Source organism: Tinamus guttatus, unplaced genomic scaffold (assembly GCF_059628265.1).
Source record: "Tinamus guttatus ecotype Peru unplaced genomic scaffold, ASM5962826v1 Tinamus_guttatus_pri_ptg000028l, whole genome shotgun sequence".
Taxonomy (NCBI): domain Eukaryota; kingdom Metazoa; phylum Chordata; class Aves; order Tinamiformes; family Tinamidae; genus Tinamus; species Tinamus guttatus.
The window spans coordinates 2,249,353-2,256,332 of NW_028288562.1; positions in this window are offsets into that span (position 1 = coordinate 2,249,353).

Below are 6,980 nucleotides of genomic sequence, written 5' to 3' on the forward strand. Positions count from 1 at the left end.
GAGGTCATCAAGGACATTTTCAACAAATATAGGTGTTAAGCTATCATTTTCAGAACAAAAGTAACTTTGATTTTCCAAATTCAAAAACCATGGTAGATATCATCTATTCACAGTTGATTAACACAATCGATGCTTGGAAACTATTACTTAAAGTAGAGGAGATACAGATTAGTGCAGGTAATCTAAATTGAGTAAATCAGGGAATAAAATGGTTAGAATGAAGGGGGCAAGAAGTAATGCTGAAAAGGGACCAGGGCAAGTTTGCTGAAAGGCTTGGAATTCATGGAATTGTTCTTGTTTATCTTGTTTATCGGTAGCATCAGTGAAAGGCAAGATTGCATGAAGAAGTTTGCTGTTGGTACAGTGTTGAAGCTACTGTCAGTAAAAGACAGAAACTGCATGCTTTCCAGAAAGAATGGAAGTTCACAGGGATAAAAATTAGATGAACTTTGATCATGAAATTGTAAGGTTAAATATTCAGTAATGTATAAGCAAAATTTAGTTTATATATCATGGGAGCTCATTAGTCGGAAATGATTGGATGTGAGAGGAATCTGCACCCAATCACTGTTCACACAGCAGCTATGTCATGTTGTCCTTAAAAAGGCAAATGTAGTTCTAAAATGCATCAGACGAGCTGTTTTTAGCAGAGCCAGTAATGCCAGTGGATATCTCTGGGTTCATTTGGAAGTGTGTGTGCCATTCCCCTGCAACTTCTTAGCATAAGGGTTGCAGTGTCCATATCTGCTGCAGTACTTGTAACCTGACTGAATGGTAAGAAATCTTGCATCCATCAATAGGCTTCTATCTTATGGCTCAGATGACTAAAATTAAATCCATCTTAATGACAAAGAAAGGATTTAATGTTTATTTATATGATGTTAAGAGTTTACTGGTAGTTGAAAAGAAGGCCTAAAGGTGTTAATGCATTTTAGGAAAAGCCATCTTTATGTATGTATGTATTTATACATACATTCATATACACCAACACAGCGCGTATGCACTCTGCACCACGGAGTCTTTTATCACATTACAAATACCATCTAAAGATGGGCCATTAGTGCGATCTTACTTATTCATTATCTTACAGCATCCACTTACAGCATTTATTAAATGCCAGTATACTCTATTAATTGCAAGGATTTAGTCCTTATTTGCTTCATTAGGAGATTGTAATTAAAACGAAGTGCCTATCCTCAACTGGCTTACAGTTCACTCTTGCCATGTCTGCTTTTCAGAGATGAAATTTTCTTATTTGCAGTAGGTATGTGAGAATTTGCTGTAATTTTAAAAAAAAATTGCTGTAATTTCAAGGATCAAAAGTTCAGACTATAGGCTGAACGTACAGCCAAGAGAAAAGCTAAAACTCTACAAGTTAAGAGGATTTTTTAAAATAGGAAAAAAATACCACTTTGTTTCTTGAACAATAACTTAGCAATGAAAAAGCAGTTTTCTTGTCATTAAATACCATTCCATTACACTCACTAGTACTCCAGTTAACAGAAATGCTTCTCATGCTGTGAATTAGAGTTAAGGGATGTTGTTGTTGCAATTTTTAAGTGATAGTTGAGTGAGTGGAGGGATTAATGAAAAAGTCAAATTTTTATGCTCCTGCTATTTCTTAAGTTGTTGGTTGCCTTTCAAGATCTTGTAAGCATGCATTATACAGAAGCAGTGCTTTGAGCTTGGTGCTGTTTTGCTCTTTTTTTTTTTTCTTTTTAGAGAAAAGAATTTCATCTTTCTGTCCCTCAGGAAAAAAAAAAAAAAACATTATTCTTTTGCATTTTAAACCAGCATTTTTTTTTTGTCATGATGCAAGTTTCTGTTACTGAACAGGGTGGGTTCATTTTTAAGCTTGGTTCAGGCACTTCAACTCCCAATTTAGACATGAAGACCACCTCGAGCTTCAGATCCAAGTCCGCTCAGCTGATGTTTATAAAAATGTTGTCTTTCGATTCCTTGAGGATCGTTTAATTATAGTTGGAATTATAAAGTTAGATTTTATTTTACGAACAGTTTTCTTAATCCAGGTGCCCGTAGCTGAAAGCATCAATTTCCAGAATATAATAATTTATCAGATATTGGAAGAGGTTGAGGGCAAAGTTAGGTAGCCTTTGGTGGCAGGTGACACAGCAGTCCACACAGATTAAGGAAATCACCAGGAGATGTGTGCAGCCAAAATGATTTATCTTTAGGCTAGGATGTCTAAACGTGTGGTCTGCATTTAAACATCTCGTGTGCGAGCAGTAGCCAGTGTGGCTCGACTACTCCCTGCTGCTCCTGTGAGGCTTCTCCTTGCAAATATGCCAACATCGGGACCAAATGACCTGCTGAGCATGATCAGAGCCCTCTCTTTCCCTTTGAAAGCACTATTCCCAGCAAACGGGGGCCTTGTGGAGTAGTGCAACTGAATGCACAATTGTGCTGGGTGACTCCAAATGCTACTGATGAGGTTTTATTCGATACAGATGGACATGTAAATCGAAATGCTGAGGCAGCTAGACAATTTATCCCCTGAAACATCTATAATTCCTTCTAAGAAGTGCCTTGTGTTGCTGCCGACAATTGATTTTAAGCATTATTTCTGTCTTGAGGAGAAATGATCAGAGTCCATCCGTGTGCTGGGAAGACATTAGTAGCACAGGCAACTGTAGAATACTTTGATGTTTAGCAAAAGTTTGCAGGTTCCCTCAAGTACTGTTTTTTCCTTTTAAAGAACCAAGAGCCCACAGCATTTCATTAACTCACTTTCAGCTGTCATGGTATACTTGCTCTGGGGCTGCTGGAAGATGGAGAGTGATGGCTTATGATGTCTGTATTTGATTTTTCTGTTTCTGTTTGGGCTAGTGTACATTCAGCAAACAGGCAAGCTTGGACATGAAAGCAAAGTAAAAGCTTCACTGTGTTTATTAAAGAGAAAAAGCTAAAATAGCTTTTGAAATTTATCACCTCTCACGTATCTGATGCTTCATGTTGATGTTCATCTGATGCAACATGCATGTTGATGTTCATCAACAAGCCACTGTCATTTATAGTAACTAAAAAAGAGAGACATCACTGTCAGCTTCTGTTTGAAATTGCTGCATAGAGGACTGTAGGCAACCTGGGATCACAGAGAATAAGATTTTCCTTCCAAATGTTGTTGTCAGGAAAGAAAGCCCTGTCTTGGTCACCAGCAGAGAGATGCACACTGATGTGCAGTTTAATCATCAATGAGAAAATTAGAGCTCTAGAATGGTCACCAAAATTGTCACTCTGTACTCTGCCTTTAGAGAATGTGTCCTAGTGCCACCACATAACAGGGCAAGCCCTGGTTTTCTTCCAGAATTTCCTTTCATCGCCAAGTTACCTTCATAAGGATAGGAGAGGGGGTCTGCTCTGATATGTTCACATCTCTGAAGAGCTTTTAAGCATGTCACCAGTTGAACATAAACGTTCATTCATGGATCTTCCTGATTCAGCCATGGCAGGGCTAGGACATTCTGGTGTTTAATAAATGCTTCTGTTTTTTTAAAGGACCACTTCTCTGTCAAACTAGTATTCAGCACTAATACACTATGTTTTGGTGTTGCGAGATCATTTTGGAAGCTACTAAGTGCCTTGAATTGTTAATGTGATATGAACCATATGTTAGCTCCTCAGAATTTTCAGCATAGTAAACACTTATTACAAAGAAATGAGGAAACATCTAATTTTTGATGGAATAGTATTCTCATGAATGTGCTCAAATGGGCCAAATTCATCCCCCTTTTACATTTTTGTTATCAGGAGAAAAATAGGGCAAGGTTAAAATTGACTTAATAGAAACCTGACAGATGCGTAGGGCCAGGATTCGCCTCGGTGATTGCTAACTCTGATCTCTGATGCTCGTCTTACCTATATCGATGCCATCCATGCTATAGTATACAGATTCACATAGAGAAGAGGTGAAGATTGTGGGTGTGCTCTAGGGGCAGGATATCTCCTTTGTCTCCAGCCTGAATACAGATTAAGCCTAAGGTTATTTATTTTTCCTTTCTTTTTATTTTTCCTTTTTTTTCCCCCTCAATGGTATAAGCTACAGGAGGAGAAACTGAATTTGAAGCACTGATGAGGTAGCAGATATCCAGGAGCATTTAGATTCTGAAGCTATGGTGAATGAAAAGGAAATCCCAGAAAGGGCATGCAGCCTGTGTTTTTTTATTATTTCATTTATTTATTCATTTATTTATTTATTGCTTGATACAAGGTACAGATGTCTACAAAGAAATGTAGCATTAAAATAACTTTCCCAAGGATAAAGTTCCTGGTGGCAAACCTGGTGGGAAGAGGGGTATGGTCAAGGTCTGTGTGCTAACCATAGCAACCAGACACTAAGTGAAAACAGAAAAATGTTGTAGGTGGGGAGAGAAATTGCAATATGCCTACAAGATTTTTCTTTTTCATCTGATCAATGAAGTATCTGGTTTCGTCAATGAAAATATGTTGGTTCATCTCTGTTAAGGCTCTTAAAGTAATAATAGGTTTCTGTTTTACTGCTTGATAATCTTTCATCTGTCATGTAGGCAAGTAGTCAAAGCCAAAGCAAACTGTGACATCCTGCCTTACAAAGTTAAATAGAGATCAGTCTTTTCTGATACTCTGCCTAGTAGAAAAAGCAGCAAATAAGACAGAGAAAGAATGGAAGGAGAAAAATGTTTTAAAAAGAGAGAGAGAGTAAGAAATGGAGAACAGCCATCAGGGAAAAAATATGTTCCTCATGAAAAACAAAAGTAGTATAGGTTGAAGCTGACAGCTTTCATAGAATCATAGAATGCTTAAGGTTGGAAGGGACCTCTAGAGATCATCTAGTCCAACACCCCTGCACACGCAGGGTCACCTAGAGCACGTGGCACAGGACTGCGTCCAAGCGGGTTTTGAAGATCTCCAGAGAAGGAGACTCCACAACTTCTCTGGGCAGTCTGTTCCAGAAAGATATTAAAAATGTGATTTTCAACATATATTTTTGTAATTTTCACCCTTCTGTTTAGTTGTCTGCTTCTCAAAACCAAAACTCCTCTTTATGCTAGCCTACTATGTCATAGATTAAAAAAATCACAGAACCACAGAATGGTTGATGTTGGAAGGGACCACTAGACATCATCTGGTCCAACCCCCTACTCCAGCAGGGACATCTAGAGCACATGGCACAGGGTCGCTTCCAGGCGAGGCTTGAAGATGTCCAGAGGAGACTCCACAAGCTCTCTGGGCAGCCTGTAACATTAGCTAACATATTATTCCTCCTGTATTATTCAGAATCAGGAATTATGAATAATCCACAGGTGAATTTTAATCTAAGTAGCAAGGGATTGAAAAAAGAAGGATTTTTTTTTTCTCGAGTGATTTAAAGTCAGCTTTTCATATCCTAGAGTTTGGTATATATCTTGGTAAGTGTGTATTGAAATAGAACTAAGAGTAGCTTGCAAATATTAACTAATGAATTAAATTCTCATACTTAAAAACTTCTAAAATTTTGGGGGAGATGGATGTGTGATTTAAAACTACCCTTGGGTACTTTTATGAATGTCTAAGCAGAACTGATTTCAAGGATCAATTTGACCTTGGGAGAATTAAGATATCTAGGTCATAGTCTTTTATAAAAGAATTTGCACAGTAGATGTTGAAATTAATCCTGTCTCTGTAGTACTACTCATTCTCCTGTTTTTCTCAATTAATATTCTCTTTCCTTTTAGTTTTAAATTGCTGATCTTCTATATACTCTTATACTGTTGTCCCAGTGATGAAATAATTTTACAAAATGTAAGCAGTAAAGCACTGCAACCTTAAAATTGTCATCCCCTGGAGTTAATCATCTAATATCTCTAATCAGTAAAGCTACTGCACTGCACAGTGTGAATCATGCAAACTAATCCCTCAGTGTAGCAAACAGCGAAGCATGTGCAGAATTTTTGCTTGTGGGGGCCAGAATATCTGCATTTCCAAAACCTGGCACTATGTCACTGATCATATCTTGGATTGTATTTGTGCAGATCTTGGAGGTGTTTGAGCACAGGAACCCACGTACAAATTCGGTGGCTATTCCTTTCAGTTCATAATCAAAGCATTGAAAACTTGACTGAGCTTTGGAAAATGCTAATGACACTTTTTCCATAACAAAGACGAAATTAAAGTAGTGCCCATCTTTTCTGACTGCCAAAGTTCCCATTGGAATGATTATTTCAATGCTGATGAAATTTCAGTGCATAATAGAGAAGGTTCTTGGAAAAATGAATATTTTTTTTTATCCTTTAGATTTTAATAAATAGAAAAGGATGAATTTCAAGGAAGTTTCTCTAGCTCTTTTTGACAATCATTGTTATGCTGGGGTATTTCATTTGTTTTAAAGAAACAAAAAAATGTGCTACAAAATTGCAAACCAGAAAGCTAGTTTTTGTTAATTTCTAATTTAAAGTGAAAAAGGCTATTTTGGAAAATCTATTAAAAATTAGTCCTTATCATATTGTAAAACATACTGGTTTGATCTCTGATGGCTAATTTTCCCAATTCTTAAAATGGAATAGTTGGCAATTGAGTTTGAAGATAAAGGGAAAAATAATATTAAATGAAAGTGTCATTGACACTTCCAGATAGATAAACCTTCCAGATACTTCAAAACAGAATTTCAGGAAAATTTAACCCACTGTTAGATTTGCCAAATCCATTTTGTTTTTCAGTACTAGAAGTAACAGGTTCGTATTTCACCGACCTTTTTCAAACAGAACATCTCATGCTAGAATAAGGGTTGTGTGGTGCAATGTGATGAAATAAAACTTAAGTGCTTGAAAGACATAAAATGAGTAGATTGCACAAGCTCCTTTTCCAAAAATTCTGTGCCAGGCAATGCAGGCATGTATTGTGGCTTAAAGTTGTGATTTAGCCTTTAGTAGCATGGATGAGACTGTGAAAAAGTAGATTCTGATTTAACATAGTGCTTAAGCACATAGGTAACTTTGTATATGCCA